Here is a 19,648-nt window from a genome sequence, read left to right as displayed (position 1 = left end):
ACATAGGCACTCTCTCATGCTTGTTGGGTCTCTCTCACACACTCACACGTATATACACAGGTAATCTCTCATGCTGAGTACCTCATTCTCCCACATACACACAGGAACTCTCTAATACTCAGTGGCTCTCTTTTCCACATATATATAGGCACTCTTTCACACTCAGTGGCTCTTGTGAGCATGGTGGAAAACTCTAGAAGGCCATACTCTTGTCCATGTGTCAGGTGACATGCAAAAACCCAGCACTGGGGCAGGCATGCGCTCAAGACTCTATAATGTCACCACGTACAGAGAGCTACAATTACCATAAAAAAAGCATTCAGGATGTAATGGGTAGATAGCAAAGAAAGATATAAAATAGTAATAAAAGAGAAAATAAATGATCATTTTACTTTGTTATGACAGGCAGAGTTTCAGAGCAGAATCCCAAGTCCCTCAGAAACTTAGTATTGCTTATAACTACTTTTTGAGCTGCAAAAACATTTATTTTTGCTTCCTTACTCCTCCAGCAACTTTTCTTTTAATAAATACAATTGATTTTTTTAATTTATGCTGTCTGCCCATTTGTAATTAACACTCTCTTTCCTGCATACACACTGGCACTCTCTCAAACTCAGTGTTTATCTTGTACACACACACACACACACACACACACACACACACATACACTCAGGCACTCTTTTACACTCAGTGACTTTCTCTCCCACATACACACAAAAACTATCTCAAACTCAGTGGTTCTCTCTCTCATACACAGAAGCACTCTCACATTCAATGACTCTCTATTTCTCACATTCACACAGGCTGTCTCTCTCTCACACAAACACAGGAACTTTCTCTCTCTCTTTGACACACATGGGCATTCTCTTTCTCTCTCTTACACACACACTCAAAGTGTCCCCTTCTCTTATGGTCCTTTTCAGGAGGCTCCACCAGACCTTTTCTGCAGAGCAGGCCCAGCACGACCGGGTATGCACTCCATACATTTGCATGGGGTGGCACACCTGGGGGGTGGCAGCAGCAGGCGAGAACACAGGACCGCTGATGGAGCTCAACCCACCTGCGGCTGAAAATAAGAAAAGACCGGGAAGAAGAGAGGCCGGCTGCTGGCAGAGCTCAATCCACTGGCAGCCAAAAATGAGGAAAACCTGCTGCAATTTTCCCTGTTAGATGAGTGCATGCACTCACAGCTTTCTGGCCCCCGGCACCCCCATCGCAAGAAGGCTAGCCCATGGGTCTTCAGTGGAGCTCATCCCACCGTGGCCTGGAGAAAGGAGGCCATGTATGAATATGTGTGAGTGTGTATGTGTGTGTGTGTGTGTGTGTGTGTGTGTGTGTGTGTGTGTTTGAGAGAGAACCTATGTGCATATGTCTGTGTCAGAGCTTGTGTGTGTCTATGTCAGAGCTTGTATGTATGTGTGCCTGGTAAGAAATTGAATGTGTTGTCTATGTGAGAGCATGTGTATGCGTGTGTGTCTGTGTGCCTAGTTCAGTTCCTCTCTGATTATTTCTATTTATACTTTCTGGTCTCTTTATTCTATATTTGGTCAGGGTCTGTCTGTGTTCTCCATGTGTAACCGAGGTGAGGTATTCTATTACCATATAATTTATCTATAGGCATCTATAGAAGTCTGATTTGTTCTGCTTTCCTAATAGAAGGTGTATTGGTGATCTGGGTCCTGGTGTAATATGTGCAGTGTGGCCTTTTCATAGATAAGGTTGTTACTGTTTGAGTGCAGGCAGTTAGGGTTGTTTTGGTATAGGAGGTTTACTATTGTGTAATGGTAATTCCATTTGTTTATGACTTTATGAGGGTCAAGCCTACATGCAGTACGCATTACAAAAAGTCTTATTCCATAGGAGTTCCAAGTGTCTTTTTTGCAGTGTTTTCTGGTTGGCACCACAGCAGTGCATGTAAATATAAAATCCATGTTGTAAGTGATTTGTTTTGCCTCAGAAGACTGTTCGGGTGGTGAAGAGGACGGATGTGCGGCCTGCGGTGGGCTTTAAAGCCTGTCGGAGGTCACCTCCCCCCGATGACGTCGGGGGCCGGGAATTGGCCGCTTGGGGAGCGTCGAGAAAGCCGAAGGGTTGGGCCTAGCAAGGCTGGGGCTCTTACCCCGGTGGCTGTGCACCAATCGCGCGAGCCGCTGGGTCCGGGGTTGCCGCCTCGTGGTGCCGGGTCGGGCCATCTAGTCGCGGGTCGCCAGACAGGTCGGGTCGCCGTTCGGGTGGTGAAGAGGATGGATGTGCGGCCTCTTCACCACCCGAATATAGTTTTTTATTGTTTAATATATAGCCCCAGTCTCATATATGCCTAATACTTTTTTCATGGTTTTGTGCATGTATTGAAGTTAGCTATATAACAGCCTAACCTCTCCCTTACCGTGAACAAATAATACCTCCATAAATGCTATGGTCTTTGCCATGTGCCTAAGTGCCTCCCTTAAATTCTATAATACCTCCCTATTCTACATTGACTCCATTTCTAGCCATGTCATTGGCTTCCAAGTGAATTCTAACATCAAAATCAGAATCCATTCTTTCTTCACCAATGGTACGAAGAATCTGGTTTGTTGTTAGGAACTGGGATAGTTGTAAACCCTTTGGCCGAGGTGAGGGTTGACTCCGCCCACAGGGAGGAGCCCCATGGGCCTTACCATAGGCAGGCTCAGTCTGAATACACAGCACACCCTGGTGGAGACATTTTATTATGGAGAGAAGTCAAGCCCACAGAGCGGGAGTTAAGAGAGAGAGACACAGTTCTGTGCAGGCAAGAGAACACCCCAATGATGCTATAGCGGATGGTATCTGGTTATTGCTGCAGAGTGGGTATGCCAGGAATCCCGACAGGTGATGGAAGGTCCTCAGGGTGCAGCTCTGGTAGTGGCCCGCAGGGCGGGGTCCGCCGAGGTGACTGCATTGGTAAGAGATGAGGAATTAGCCTGAGGAAGCTGTAGCGAGATGAGGCAGGAACAGCCGCGCAGAGTGAAGAGAGGCTTGGCTGTAGAGGTGCGGTTATGGCCCGACAAGCGGGGTACACCCCAGTAGAATCCATCAAGCATTGTAGTTGAAAGTGGAGAAGTTCTCACAGAGAGATCCAGCAGGTCCAAAATGGTGGATAGGCAGGAGACGCAGGCAGAGAGGACCTCCGAGGAACGGATAGCCAGAAGGGCCGGTGAGCCCCCGAGAAGCAGGTACTCAGCGTCTGGATCCACGGATACAGGAAGTCCGAGTAGAGTGTAATTAGGTAGGTAGGTAGACCTTGCTAACTCGTCTTAGCCAAGGGCCGAGCGGATTAAGTACTGCAGGCATCTGACGTCATCGGGAGGGGACACCCCCGAGGTACCCGCCATTACGTGTACTTAGGAGGCCCTTGTGCGCGCACCTTAGGTGATCCCTGATGGAATATGGCGGACAGCTGCACCCATGCTGCTCGGAAGACGCCGCGGAAGTCGGTGGTCAATAGCGGTGGTTGCTACGTGTCCCAGCGAGGCAGATACAGGAAAAAGAGAGGTAAGCAACAAGGGTTGCAGCCTTCTGCGACCGAGGGGTGCAACAGTAGCCCCCTTCTTAGGGCCCCTCCCCGTGGGTTTTGGCTTTCTAGGATGAGCCAAGTGGAACTCCTTGCTGAGGTTTTTATCTAAGATGTTACTAGAAGGTTCCCAGCTGTTTTCCTCCAGACCGAATCCTTCCCAGTAGATAAGATATTCCCAGTGTTTATCACATTTTCTTACATCGAGGATGTCCTCCACCTAGTATGTGATATCTTCCACAGCAGAGATAACTGCGGGTCAGATGTCTTCTTCAAAAACTCTAATAGAACAAGCAGCTTCAGTAGGGATATATGGAATCCGGAGTGAAGGTGGTAATTTCAGGCTGTAGATCATTGTTCCAAGGTGATGATGAACAGCAAAAGGACCAATGAAACGTGGTGCAAATTGTGCGTAAGGCAATTTAAGGCGTATGAAGTGGGTGCTGAGCCATACTTTATCTCCAAGTTGGAGCTGAAGAGCGTCATAGCATGTGTGTCATAGAATTTCTTAGCTTGCTGTCCCGCTTTCACTATCAAATCTTTAGTTTGCTCCCACAGATGATGTAATTCTTGTGCCAAAGCCTGAGCTGCTGGTGAGGAGACTGATAGAGGAATCGGTAGTGGAGGTAATGGCTGGCATCTGTAGACTAACTGAAATGGAGATGACCCAGTTGAGGCCAAAGGATGAGAACTGAATGCAAATTCAGCCCACGGTAATAGTTTGGCCCAATCATTCTGCCTGGAATTCACATATGAGCGTAGGAATTGCTTGAGGGTACGGTTCATCCTTTTCGTTTGTCCGTTCGCTTGTGGGTGATAAGCGGATGTTAAGTCTAACGCAATACCAAATTTTTTGCAGAGTGATCACCAAAATTTAGCAGTGAACTGAACTCCCCTGTCGGAGACTATGTGCTTCGAATTGCCATGCAGACGGAATATGTGATGAATAAATAATTTCGCGAGTTCAGGGGCTGTGGGCAGCCCCGGTAGTGCCATAAAGTATGCCATCTTGCTAAACCAATCGATGGTGACCCATATGGTGTTGTTGCCATTGGATATGGTAAGGTCAACCACAAAGTCTGTGGCTATGTGTGTCCATGGTTCACTGGGCGGAGGTAACAGTTGAAGAAGTCCCCAAGGACGACCAGTTGGAGGTTTTTGTCGGGCGCAGGTTTCAAATGACGCCTCATAGGCCTTTACGACTTTTTTCATTGACGGCCACCAATAGTATCTTTCAATGGTGGCTAAAGTTCGAGATTGCCAGGGTGGCCTGCAAGCAAGGAATCGTAAGCCCATTTGAGAATTTTTCTCCCGAGGTTACGGGGAACCACCGTCTTCCCGGTAGGAACCAAGTGAGTGGTGGACAACAACACTTTGGCAGGGATAATTATATGGCGAGGTTCGTTGGGTGTGTCTTTGGTGGCAAAAGACCATGAAAGTGCGTCTGCTCGTATATTCTTGTCTCCCGGTCTGTATTTCAGCAAAAAATCAAAGCGATTAAAAAATATGGACCATCGGGCCTGCTCATGGTTTAGGCGTTGTGCATGGCGCAAGTATTCCAAATTTTTATGGTCCGTGAAGATGGTTATTTGGTGTGGTGCACCCTCGAGCCAGGGTCGCTACTCTTCGAAAGCTAACAATGGCAAGTAACTCAATTTCATAATTCTTCTTGGCCGGGGAAAAAAAGAGCATGGACACAAGGTATGACCGTCATTATGTTGGCTTAGAACGGCTCCAACTCCAACATCAGAGGCGTCCACCTCTACTATGAATGGTCATCAGGGATTCGGGTGGCAGAGACACGGCTCTTGAAGAAAAGCCTTTTTTAGCTTTTCGAAGGCGTCAAGTGCTTTGGGGACCATTGAGCTGGATTGGCTCCTTTTCGCATCATGGCAGTCAATGGCGCGGTCAAGGTAGAGTAATCCTTGATGAATGAACGATAGTAATTTGTGAAGCCTATGAAGCGACGTAAGGCTTTGAGACCGGTAGGGTGGGGCCAGTCTTGGACACTCCGGGTCTTTTGTGGGTCCATTTCAAAACCCCAGCTGGAAACCACATATCCTAGAAAGAGTACCGACTACTGATGAAAAGAGCACTTTTCTAATTTGGTCTACAGCCAGTTTTCCCGTAGTCTCTGTACTACCTCGATGACATCTCGCTGGTGGTTCTGGAGGACTTGGGAAAAGACCAGAATATCATCAAGATATACTACTACACTTCGATATCGCAGGTCTCGAAGGATGTCATTCATCATATTTTGGAAGGCGGCAGGGGCATTGCAAAGGCCGAAGGGCATGACTAGATATTCAAAATGGCCATCGCGGGTTTTAAATGCCATCTTCCACTGGTCCCCTTGCCGGATACTCACCAAATTATAAGCGCCCCTGAGGTCCAATTTCATGGAGCCGATCAAAAAGCTCAGAAATCAAAGGTAGTGGGTAATGGTCCTTCACTGTTATTTCATTTAGACCTCGGTAGTCTATACATGGGTGAAGGGATCCATCTTTTTTTCCCCACAAAAAAGGACCCGGCTCCTGCCGGCTATTTGGAAGGACAAATAAACCCTTTCTCCAGATTCTCCTGGATATAAGTTGACATGGCCATGGTCTCTGTTAAGGATAGTGGGTACACCCTACCCTTGGGTGGTTCAATATCAGGCTTTAAACTGATAGCACAGTCAAAAGACCGGTGCGGCGGAAGTACATCAGCAGCCTTCTTAGAAAAAACGTCCTGGTATGCTGCATAACAAGGCGGTAAACCTGGAAGGGTAGTGGTGATCGTCATACACAGTAGTGGTTTCACCTTCTTCAAGAACTTCCCGTGACAAGTGGGTCCCCATTGTGAGGTACTCCAGTCAAATTGAGGCTGATGAGTCTGGAGCCATGGCAGCCCGAGTACCAGCCGATATATGGCCTTGTCCAACACAAAGAACGAGAGGGTCTCAGAAGGAAGAGAGCCTATACGTAGATGGATGGGTTGTGTGGAGAGGGAAACCTCACCCAGCAATGGCTCCCCATGTATGGAGGACAACAGCAACAGAATGGGTGTTCCACTAATTGCTTGAGGATGAAATAGGTGTTCCACTAATTGCTTGAGGATGAAATTTCCACCAGAACCCGAATCCACTAAAGCCAATGTGTGAAATTCCAGGGTGTCCGAGATTATTGAGACGGAAAATGTGAGTGGAGGAGAAGGATAGGTCAGACCTAGGAAGAGTCCTCCAGCGGATCCTAGGCTTGTGAGTTTCCTGGACAGATAGGACAAGAGTGTACAGCATGGCCTGTTTGCCACAGTACATACAGATGCCCCGGCTTTTGCAGTAACATCTCTTTTTGGGCGATAGGCGGCTGCGGCCTAATTGCACAGGCTCTTCCTCCACATTGCTGGGCGCTGACGTGGTCTGAGGAACAATCACTGGACGAGGACAAGGAACTCCAGCAGGAGGCCTCTTATTCCCTTTTAGCTCTTGTGTTCGCTCCCGTAGGCGGCGATCAATCCGTCCTGCTAGGTCCGTGAGAGCATGTAGGGTCTCTGGCAATTCCTGCACTGCCAGTTCATCCTTAATCTGACTGTTGAGACCTTCAAGAAAAATAGTTCTTAGACAACCCAGGTCCCAGTGCAATTCCAAAGATAGAGTCTTAAACTCAATGACATAGTCTGATAGGGATTTGGTGTCTTGCTGTGGGTGAAGCAAAGCAGATCCGGCGATAGTCTGCGAGTAGGGTCCTCGAACACTGATCGAAAAAGTGCAAGAAATCCCGTCAAATCCTTGAGGATGGGGTCGTTGCGCTCCCAAATAGGTGAAGCACATGCCAAGGTTTTCCCGTCTAGAAGGGACAGGATGTACGTGGTCTTAGCTTCCACTGTTGGAAAATAGGTGGGCTGTAGTGAAAAGTGAAAGAGACACAGATTAAAAAAACCCTACATAACAGGGGAGCTCCTGTAAAACGGGTAGGAGCAGGCAAGGGCACAGACTCATATGGGTAATCCCAGAGGTGAGATAGTGTCCTTGTTTGATGAGACAGAGGCTTCCAGCCGAGAATTTAGCTGGTTGAAGGTGGTTTCCAAGTTCTCCAAAGTCCGTTGTTGTGCTGTGATGCATTGGGCCAGGCCTGGGATGGCCTGGAGGGCTGAGACCTAAGCCGGGTCCATGAGTTAGCAATCTGTTAGGAACTGGGGTAGTTGTGAACCCTTTGGCCAAGGTGAAGGTTGATTCCGCCCACAGGGAGGAGCCCCGTGGGCCTCACCATAGGCAGGCTCAGTCTGAATACACAGCACACCCTGGTGGACAGATTTTATTATGGAGAGAAGGCAAGCCCACAGAGCGGGAGTTAAGAGAGAGAGACAGTTCTGTGCAGGCAAGGGAATACCCCAATGATGCTGTAGCGGGTATGCCTGGAATCCCCACAGGTGATGGAAGGTCCTCAGGGTTCAGCTCCGGTAGTGGCCCGCAGAGTGGGGTATGCCGAGGAGACTGCAGTGTAAGAGATAAGGAATTAGCCTGAGGAAGCTGTAGTGAGATGAGGCAGGAACAGCTTCGCAGAGCGAAGAGAGGCTTGGCTGTAGAGGTGCGGTAATGGCCCGACAAGCGGGGTACACCGCAGTAGAATCCAGCAAGTGTTGTAGTTGAAAGTGGAGAAGTACTCACAGAGAGATCCAGCAGCTCCGAGATGGTGGATAGGCAGGAGACGCCGGCAGAGAGGATCTCCGAGGAACAGATAGCCAGAAGTGTTGGTGAGCCCCCGAGAAGCGGGTACTCAGCGTCTGGATCCACGGATACAGGAAGTCCGAGTAGAGCGCAATTAGGTAGGTAGGTAGACAGACCGTGCTAACTCGTCTTAGCCAAGGGCCGAGCGGATTAAGTACTGCAAGCATCTGACGTCATCGGGAGGGGATGCCCCCCGAGGTTCCCGCTATGACGTGTACTTAGGAGGCCCTTGTGTGCGCGTGCCTTAGGTGATCCCTGATGGAAAATGGCAGACAGCCACACCCATGCTGCTCAGAAGGCGCTGTGGAGGTTCACTAGCGGAGGTTGCTACTTGTCCCAGCAAGGCAGATACAGAAAAAAGAGAGGTAAGCAACAAGGTTCGCAGCCTTCTGCGACCGAGGGGGCGCAACATTTGTATTCCTGATAGCTGAGAATCCTGTTATGCATTTTGTGTCATTTGAAATATGTCTCCCAAGTTAATGCCTCTGATAACATAGTCCTCTAGCAGAAGGAATATTCTGGTTTGTGATATTCTGACTGTGCCTTTGGGATTTTGTATACAGTGGTTATCTTCATTAAATTCTGATACCACTTCAGATGTCATTTCTGGAATATCATCTGTTTCCAATGCTGTGAAGACATTTCAAATGGATATTGTTTTAGAAAGGTATCACTGTGTCGCAGGCCTTATCCTATCAGTAACCTATTCCTGTCAGTAATCTATTCCTGTCTTTTAACTATAGTGGGAGTGGGCAGAATTTCTGGATGCTGTATAGTGGAAGAAGCTTCTCTAAGTTTAACGAATTTGATACCAATATTTGGCACCACTTAGCTGGATAAGTAAGGTCGTATCCGGCTAAGTGGCAGCTGATGAATATCCAGCTACATTCGGTATTCACTGCTTAACCAGATAAGTCACTTATCCAGCTAAGCAGAAAGCCAGATAAGTCAGGGGTAGGCAATGGGTATAACAGTAGATAAAATTAAAAAAGAAGAAACACTCCAACATACACTTAGCAAAAGCTGACTGGATATCTGCATAAAAAATGATGAAAAGATAGTGGCACTAACAAACATTATTGTAACAAAAATTATTAAAATTATGCAAGGAGACACCGGCTAGCAGTATGGCAGCATGAATGGCAGTCCTCTAAAAAATCAGCCAGTAACAAATGAAAATTTTGAACAAGTATAAGTGAACATACAAGAATTTTAAACATTTGGCTGAGGACATCACGCTTTTGCTGAGTCAAGATGGCATTTTTAAGATTTTGTTTGTAATCCCCACTGTGCCTGGTAGGATTCTAAATGTTACTGTGAAGATGCTTGACTAGGTTTCTGTTGAAAGGTTTAACAACCTTTGGAGACAAGCTGAGGACAACATTCACCACATTTACATTTGAACAAAGGAATGATTAAAGAAGGCTTTCATTACAATTTATGGTGGTGAGCCCTTTGTTTGCAACATCCTCAAATCCTATGTGTTAAAAATGTCCTTTGTCAAAAAAGCACAATTATATCCCATTCAGGAATTAAAGTGTGTAATGAGAAAGCTTTAGTAAAGGATTACAGAGTTTTGTAAAAGCATTTATGGAAAAATTAATCCACACTATTTTGAAGTTTATTTAGAGATCACTTTAATGAGTATCTGTGAATTATCCTGAAGTAGCTTTGCCAAACATGTTGACCTATTTCCCTAATCCCCTCCCTAACTCCTCCCCTTCACCTAATTTGAATGCTACCACCACGATAAGGCCCTAACGCATGCAATATGGCCTTTTGCGGGTTGGAAAATAACCCCCTTAGCCAGATATAACTTGTCCATCTAAATGGTGATTTATATACATGGATATTCAGGGATATAGCAGTACTATTGATTATCCTATGTAAGTTAGCCAGATATTCTTATCTGGCTAACTCACATAAACTTTACATTTGAATATTGGACACCTTGGGGCGGATTTTCAGAGCCCTGCTCGCGTAAATCCGCCCGGTTTTGGGCGGATTTACGCGAGCAGGGCCCTGCGCGCCGGGAAGCCTATTTTACATAGGCCTCCCGGCGCGCGCAGAGCCCCGGGACTCGCGTAAGTACCGGGGTTCTCCGAGGGGGGCGTGTCGGGGGCGTGTCGGGGGGCGGGCCCGGTCGTCGCAACGTTTCGGGGGCGTGTCGGCAGCGTTTTGGGGGCGGGTACGGGGGCGTGGCTACGGCCCGGGGCGGTCCGGGGCGTGGCCGCGCCCTCCGTACCCGCCCCCAGGTCGCGGCCCGGCGCGCAGGAGGCCCGCTGGCGCGCGGGGATTTACGCCTCCCTCTGGGAGGCGTAAATCCCCCGACAAAGGTAAGGGGGGGTTTAGACAGGGCGGGGCGGGTGGGTTAGGTAGGGGAAGGGAGGGGAAGGTGAGGGGAGGGCAAAGGAAAGTTCCCTCCGAGGCCGCTCCGATTTCGGAGCGGCCTCGGAGGGAACGGGGGTAGGCTGCGCGGCTCGGCGCGCGCCGGCTATACAAAATCCATAGCCTTGCGCGCGCCGATCCAGGTTTTTAGCAGATACGCGCGGCTCCGCGCATATCTACTAAAATCCAGCGTACTTTTGTTTGCGCCTGGAGCGCAAACAAAAGTAGGCTATTCGCGCGCCTTTTAAAATCCGCCCCCTTGTCTTTAAACTTTTCAAATCATAAAGCTGCAAATAGCACAAGCTTTAAGCCTTCCAGATGGTCTACCATAGGAGTAAAGCAGTGGCACCACAATTATTACACTGAATAACAGTCATTTTGTTAATACTTCTCTGTGAGAAACCGAACTGTGAAAAACCTGTATTATTGAAAAGTATTTCAAGATCCCTTAGATTATTATTGTAATTGAAAATCTGGCCTATGCCCTTTGAAAACTATTTAGGAAAAACAGGAACTAGAGCGGGTAAGTGAGAAGGAGGGATTTTCATTAGTAAAGCCTCTTTGACCCTAAGTGTGTATTTAAAGAAAGAAAAAATGATCAGCCAGCAATATTCAATGCAAAGAACTGGCCTGCACCATGTAAAGAAGCAGACATCCTTTCAGTGAATGAAATGTATTCCCTATTCTGTTTATCAAAATATACAATTATACTACAAAAACCAGAAATGACTGATTTTGAAGATGCAATTTACCTTTCCCCAAATAATTTACTTAAAACCAAATTGAAACTATAGGATAGTTTAACAAAAGAAAATTTAAAAGCAAGCAAAACTTAAAAGAAGCCAAAAAATAGTAGCAAGCACTATTCAAAGTTAATAAAAAAAAACCAGCAGCAATATTCAAGACACAAAAAGCAAAATAAACAAAGCAGTTTAAAAGCAGAAAATGTAGTAGAAGGAATATTTAAAGAAACTAAAAAGGTAGTAAGCGTTATTCAATATTCTTGCCTCCAACCTTTTATCAGGTTTCTCTGTCTTCCCCTTCTAAAAGTATTCACTCTTGATCTTGGCAGGGTGGGATGAGAGTGTACTTAGGTGGATACCACTACTGCTGCCACTGAATTACTTTCAGTGGTTTTTTCTCCTTTTCCACATTTACTGTCTCTTAATGGCATGATGGATTTTCTTAAGAAATATATCACTGGGTGAAACATTTTCAAATGGTAGTGAACTCTGCTCTGTTAGGGTTGCTACATACTAGAGTCAGTACAATACACGGGGGTAATTTTTAAAAAGATTTACGCACATAAAAGTAGCATATATTGAGCAGTTTTTGAAAGTTTATTTACGTGTTGAAAGGTAGATTTTCAAAAGTTTACATCTGGAATAAAAGCCATATACACACATATGTGGCCTGATCGCATGCAATGCATATTTTAAAAAGAGGCCGCAAATATGTGTATATGCACCTTCTCGCATGTATGTGCACCTTCACCTTTACATGTGTAAAAAAGCAGCATGTAAGGGGTGTGCTGGGGCAAGGTTTGCACATAAATATGTAATGAAATATTTTTAAAGCAACATACTGTATATGCGAACGTCATCCAACTTACAAGTTTTCGTTTGCTACTGCTTACTTATACACCCAATTGCAAAGTTTCATTTTCATTTTGAACTTGATGTTTAGTGGGTTGGCTTCTCCAGGTGAGTGGACAGAGGAGAAGGCCAGGAGGTTGGAAGGAGTATACTATATATAGATTGGGACCTATTGGGACCAAACTGGGCTATACCTGGGTCATAAAAGGAGGTCACCAGGACAAATAGGATCATACAGGGGAAGGGGTGTGTGTGTGAGAGTGATATAGGGTCAAAAAGGGGGATGGGAGTGAGTGTACCTGGGATAGACTGGTCCACAGTGGGTGGTACTTGGAACATACTGTTTTATATTGGGGGTAACTGGAACAGACTAGGAGTAACTGGAATTTACAAGGCTATACTGGGGGGAATGCATATTGCTGGGACATACTGGAACCTACTTGGGGGGAAGTGGTATAGTATGGTATAGTGCAAGTGAACTGTGGCTGGCTTGAGGACAGATTTCAGTCTGGTCTCTAGCTGTCTCTTGTACAAAACTTATTATTTACAATCAAATAAATAACAGAAGATGCTTACCTCAGCACTACTTCTTAAGAGAACAGAGGAGGAGGCGGTATCCCTTACAGAGAGGATACCAGACTAGGGCACAGTTTTTGGATCTCTCGGAACAGCAAGTCATGTGCAAGTTCAAATTCAGCAAGGAAACCATACCATACCTATGCCTGCAATAAAAGCAAGACCTGCAACCTACCATATGCAGCGGCTACCCGTTGCCAGTGTACATCAAGGTCACTACCACTCTGACATTTTTGGCCAATGGCATCTACTAGACATCTTTAAGGATCACAGCTGGAATAAGCCAGTCTGCCACTTCTGTGTGTATAGAGCAGTTCCTGGCTGTGTTGCTCAGGAAAACACGCTAATATGTTAAATCTATTAAATGTCCCATAAGAAATTTTAGCTCCTACTTGCACCTTTACTATACTTGTGACAATTTGTTCAAGTCATCCCTTGTTATCCTTACCTACGATTTTACTCTTGCATTATATTACATTGGCACACCTGCGCACCATAATCAGCCTCCACCCCATCCCCACACCGCTATAGACTCCCTAGTGACTGCACACACACACCCTAACCAGCCCCCACCCCCATCCCCATAACTTCCCCCAGTGACCCCATCAACACACCCTAACTAGTCCCCATCCCCATCCCTACCCCTTTATAGTGCCCCCTAATTACTCTATATGCATATTCTAACCAGCACCCACCCCTATTAACCACAATTTACTTACCCTACATGGGTATGACACAATGGTTAAACTGTCACTGCAGGCCTTTCCAGGCCTGTGTGTTCTACCTCAAGTTCCTCCTCTCCCCCTAGATGGGGAACAGCACCCTCTCATGCTCCACCACCAGGGACACCAGTTGGACAATGTCCCTGGCGGTGAAGTTCAGCTGGCGCATTGCTGGTGGCATTGCGGAATGAATCTGCCACTGAAGAAACAGAAGTTGCATGTCGCAGAAGCATACATATATATGATTACATGCACAAATTTGCACATGAACAAAAGCCACATGCAAATGTATGTACAACATCCACACACAAAGCAGAGTTGCTTACCTGTAACAGGTTCTCACAGATGAGTATGCCCAGCATGCCACTATCCGCACGGTCATGCAGGGTCCCTCTTCAGTTTCGTATCTTAGCGAAAAAAGACAAGCGAAAAAAATAAAATAACAAACCGATGGAGAACCCAACTCCGCGGGGTGGCAGACAGGTTTCCTGAGGACTAACATTCTGCTGCCCTAGGAGAACACCTGTTACAGGTAAGCAATTCTGCTTTCTCCTAGGACAAGCAGGATGGTAATCCTCACAGATGGATGAATACCAAGCTATCGGCTGCCCCATCAGTAAAGGAACCACAGCACTTAACCACTTGCCAACGAGCACAACAACAGAAGGGCTGAGGGTGAGAACGGGAGGCAGCATGAACCAGACACTGGGACCTAGGTAGGGAGAGTTGGGTTCTTATGCTTGGAACAGAATACGAAGGACAGACTGGCCAAAGGTACTGTCATGTTGACCATCCTTGTCCAAAGAGTAATGCGCGGTGAATGTGTGCAGGGTGCTCCATGTTGCAACCTTGCAGATCTCAGCAATGGGAACCGCATGAAAGTGCACCACCGATGCTGCCATGGCCCTAACTGAGTGCGCTTTGATGCGGCCTCCAAGAGGAAGGCCTGCCTGCTCATAGCAGAAGGATATAAAATCCGCCAGCCAGTTGGACACAGTCTGCTTGCCCACCGCAACGCCAAGTCTGTTCTTATCAAAGGAGACAAAGAGTTGCATTGACTACCTATGGGCTGCTGTGCATTCAAGATAAAAAGCAAGAGCATGCTTGCAGTCCAGGCTGTGCAGAGCCCATTCACCCTGGTGGGATTAGGGCCTCGGAAAGAAGGTGGGCAAAACTATGTACTGACTGAGATGGAAATCATTCACCACCTTAGGCAGGAACTTAGGGTGAGTGCGTAGAACCACCCTGTCATGAAAGAACTTCATATAGATTTAGATTTATTAGGTTTTATATACTGTCACTAAGGACCCATCATAACAGTTCACAACAGAAATAAAATAAAACATACAGCTAAAATACACCATACAACATTAATAAACCTAAAATACAATTAAAATACATTATTATACCTAAAATACAGTTCAAATATATTATTAAATCTAAAACAGATCATAATTAACCTAAAATACATCTTAAATAATCCTAAAAGTATTTCATAATATAATAACTAAAATCCAAAATAATTATCCTAAAAGCAATTAGTTAAGATCAAATCTAAAACCTAAAAGATCTTAAAACTATTGACAACTATTCAGTAAAAGAAAAGGTTAATACTAGCTAAAACAGTTAACAGATTCATCACTTTTCTCTCCTAACAGGGGCACTGTTGTCAGCTGCTAGGGGCTGCAGGTAAAACACTGATCACTTTAAGATTGGCTTGAATAAGCCTCACTAAACAGCCAAGTTTTAAAGTCTCTCTTAAACTGCTTATAGTTAGACTCTAGCCTAATTGCTGTCAGTAACAGATTCCAAATTTTGGGCCCAGCCAGAGACAGAGCTCTATCTCTAACCTGATTCAAGTGGGCTGATTGCACTGATGGTAGGGTCAGTAAGCCTTTATTAGCGGAGCGCAGATTTCTTTGGGGCACATGTAATTTAATAGCAGCATTCAACCAATTAACCTGTTCACTATAGATCAACTTGTGCAAAATACAGAATGGATATGTCACTAATGTCTGAAGCTCACTGACCCTGCAAGCGGAGATTGTCACATCCAGGAAAATGACTTTCCAGGTGAGATGTTTAAGCTCAGAGGAGCTCATAGGCTCAAAAGGAGGCTGCATGAGCCTCCCTAGTACCACGTTAATGTCTCAGGACACAACAGGAGGACGCAGAGGGGGCTTTAGTTACAACAGGCCTCTCATGAAGCAGCCCACCAAGGGCTGCACAGAAATGGGTGTACCATTTATCCCCTGGTAGTAAGCACTGTTAGCACTCAGGTGGACTCTGATCAAGGTGGTCTGTAGCCCAGACTTTGAGAGGGACTACAAAATGTCCAATAGTCGCGGAGTGGAGCACGAAAAAGGGTCTAAGCCCTTCACCACACACCAGATAGAGAACCTTTTCCATTTCAACTGGTAAGACTTCCTGGTGGAAGGCTTTCGGGAAGGCACCAGTACCTGCGACACATGATCAGAGAGGTCAACGGACTGTAAAACTATCCTTTCAATATCCAGGCAGTGAGGACCAGCTAGCGGAGGTTCAGATGGTGCAATCTGCCCTGGTCCTACGTGATCGGGTCGGGGGAGGTACCCAGGCGAATGGGCTCCTAGATTGACAGGTCGCGCAGGATCAGGAACCAGACTTGTCGCGGCCAGTATGGGGCAACCAGAATCATGGTGCCCCTATCAAGCCAGAGTTTCACGAGAGTCTTCCCCACCAGTGGGAGAGGAGGATGCGCATACAGCAGGCCCTTTCCCCAAAACCGGGCAAAGGCATCTGAGGCTGGTTTCCCATCTTCCCTGTACAGGGAGTAGAAGTGGATCACCTTGAAATTCTGAAGGGAGGCAAAGAGGTCACATCTGGAATGCCCCGCAGGCGGAAGATTTTCTCCGCAATTGTCAGGTTGCGTGACCAATCGTGCAGGTGGAATGCGCGACTCAGGCGGTCTGCCAGCATGTTCTCTGTCCCTGCAAGGTAAACTGCTCGCAAAAGCATGTCCTTGGACAGGGCCCAAGCCCAAATCTGCACCACCTGCTGGCAAAGCAGGAAGGAGCTCCCTGCTTGGTTTTGTACCACATCGCGACTTGGTTGTCGGTCTGGATGAAAACCACTTTGTGGGTCAGGTGATCCTGGAATGCCGAGAGGGTGTACCGAATCGCTCATGGCTCCAGGAAGTTTATTTGGAAACTCACTTCCTGTTATGACCACATGCTTGTGTCCAGAGGCTCCCCACATGTGCCCCCCAGCCCAAAGTGGAGGAATCAGTGGTCAGTATCACCTGGGGGGATGGTGCTTGGAAGGGGAGACCCCTCTCAAAGTTGACAAGTCTTTCCCACAAGGAGAGGGAGTGCAGGAGGGGTGAGATAACTTGTACTGGAGCTGAGAGGTCCTGGGTGTCTTGGAATCACTGAGTGGAATGTCCACTGTGCTACCCACATGGCTAGCCAGGCAAGCAGAGTGACATGAACTGATGCTGCCATGTAGCCCAGCAAGCAGAGCAGGACCCGGGCAGAGACCATATGATGTTGCTGGATAGAGTATGCCAGAGACGCCAGGGTCTGAGAACGGTCCTTGGGGAGGAATGCTCTCGCCAGAGTTGTGTCCAAGAGAGCCCCAATAAAGGCTAGATGCCTGGACAGACACAGATGAGATTTGGGGAAATTGATCACGAACCCCAATGTCTGAAGCACCTTGGCCATCAAGAGGAGGGAGTGTAGAGTGCCTTCCTGCATGGGGCTCTTGATGAGCCAATCATCCAGATAGGGGAATATGTGCACCCCACTGTGGTGCAGGTGTGACCCTACCACTACCAGACATTTCGTAAAGACTCACAGTGCTAAGGCAAGGTCGAATGGCAGCACCCAGTACTGGAAATGTCTGCAGCCTACTATGAAGTGGAGATATTTGTTGTGAGGTTGGAATATCGCTATGTCGAGAGAGCAGAGCCAATCTCCTTTTTGAAGGAAAGGAATCAGGGTGCCCAAGGAGACCATTGCTGCAAGAACCTGTTTAAGACTCTGAAGTCAAGAATTGGCCGGAGGTCGCCTGTTTTCTTTGGTATCAGAAAATATCTTGAGTAGAACCCCTGGCCCTGTTGAGAGTGGGGCACGGGTTCTACAGCTCCGGCCTCCAACAAGGCCGATAGCTCCAACTCGAGAGTTTTCTAATGCCCCGACAGGTCCCACACTGGGGGTGGTGGAGAATTCGCCAGGACTGTCCTGAAATTAGATGGTAACTGTGTTGTATTATGGACAGAACCGAGATGCTGGTGGTAATAGGAGGCCAGCGGACTGTGAGCAGACATAGCCGGCCCCTGACCGATGGGCAGGGGTCCTTGGGCACCGCAAGCTGGCACCCACTCTCTCTCTGCCAGTCAAAATCCCACAGCTGAGCTGGGTTGTGGCGCAGGTTGGGGCTTGGTGGCACACTGTTGGCAAGGCCGGCCCCTGGTCATGGCACATGGTGCCCTGGCACGAGAAGCCGGAGGATAGTACCTCCTCTGGCGGTAGAAGGACTTGTGAGGTCCGTGACACAGAGACTTGTGCATGGAGGATGGCGGGTCTGAAGTGCTGGCTGAAAGCTGCTGTAAGGTCTCATGATGGTCCTTCAGTTGAGCCACCGGATCTCTGACCTTGTCCCTGAAGAGATTTTTTCTGGTGCAGGGTAGGTCTGCCAGCCTCTCCTGGACCTCTGGCAGAAAGTCAGAGGCCTGAAGCCAAGCCATGGATCGGGCGCTAATGCCCGCAGACAATACCCTGGCCGCCATCTCGAGGACATCATAAGTTGACCGTACTTCATGCTTCCTGGCCTCCAGGCCCTTTTGTATGGAACTGGAGAGAGACCTTGGGGTGATAGTGTCTAGTGATCTAAAGATGGCAAAGCAATGTGACAAGGTGATAGCTAATGCTAGAAGTTTGCTGGGCTGCATAGAGAGAGGAATATCTAGTAAAAAAAAAAAAAAGGAAGTGATAATCCCCTTATACAGGTCCTTGGTGAGGCCTCACTTGGAGTACTGTGTTCAGTTCTGGAGACCATATCTCAAAAGAGATAGTAACAGGTTGGAGGCGATCCAGAGAAGGGTGACCAAAATGGAAGGAGGTCTTCATCAAATGACTTATGAGGAGAGGTTGAAAGACGTAAATATGTAGACCTTGGAGGAGAGGAGGAACAGAGGAGATATGTTACAGACCTTCAGATACCTGAAAGGTTTTAATGATGCATGATCAACAAACTTTTTCCGCTGGAATGAATCCAAAAGAACCAGAGGTCACAAAATGAAACTCTGGGGAGGACGATTCAGAAGCAATGTCAAGAAATATTTCTTCACAGAGAGGGTGGTGGATGCTTGGAATGCCCTGCCGGAGCAGGTGATGAAGACAAAAATGGTGCAAGATTTTAAAAGGGCATGGGATAAACACTGTTGATCCCTAAAGGCAAGGGGGAGGGGAATGACATAAGGCATAGGGGTATCTTGCTGGTGTAGCAGATAATACCCTTGGCAAATAGACTGCAAAATGTAAGGCAATTCCATCATTGCTCGCTGCTTCAATGGTAGGGAGAAAAGAGGAAATGAGGAATTGGATTCAGACAGCAACCAACAAAGACTTGAACTGTAGGGTCTGGGAAAATACATGTGTTGCGGTCTCTACCGCTTCCCTCCGGTTAGGGTCCAAACCCGCCTACCTCCGTTTCAGGGATCACCGCATTTCGCCTGCTCCGGACCCCGGGGGCTTCTCTCACTCCACGTGGCGGCCGCCATTACGTGCCTGCTTCTCTTCAGTCTCGCGCGCGCGCGCGCCAGGACGTCCATCTTGAACGCTCAGCTCCCGGAAGCCTGGCCCCGCCCGTGCTGCTGACCTCACGCCCGTCCCGATATAACCGGCGCTCAAACTCTCTCTCATCGCCTTGCAACGAGGTTCACAACTCCATAGTTGTTCTTAGTTGCGTTCCTGGTGATCTCCACGTTGCCTGCTTCTGACTCCGGTTTGCTTCTGACTCCGCTTCAGCCTGCTGCCTGCCTCTGACTCCGGTTTGCCTCTGACTCCGCTTCTGCCTGCCTCCGACTCCGGTTTGCCCCTGACTCCGCTTTTGCCTGCTGCCTGCCTCCGACTCCAGTTTGCCT

The 19,648-nt window shown here is 47.5% G+C and overlaps 1 protein-coding gene across 4 annotated transcripts in view; it reads right to left on the bottom strand.

Annotated features, from left to right (window-relative positions):
* The window catches only part of LOC115092041 (coiled-coil domain-containing protein 17-like), a 430,820-nt gene that overhangs the window by 339,798 nt on the left and 71,374 nt on the right, over positions 1-19,648 (bottom strand). The gene's annotated exons all lie outside the window — the stretch shown is intronic.

This window comes from Rhinatrema bivittatum, chromosome 1 (assembly GCF_901001135.1).
Source record: "Rhinatrema bivittatum chromosome 1, aRhiBiv1.1, whole genome shotgun sequence".
Taxonomy (NCBI): domain Eukaryota; kingdom Metazoa; phylum Chordata; class Amphibia; order Gymnophiona; family Rhinatrematidae; genus Rhinatrema; species Rhinatrema bivittatum.
The sequence above is the reverse complement of the archived record's forward strand: the minus strand, read 5'-3'. Positions and strand labels throughout refer to the sequence as shown.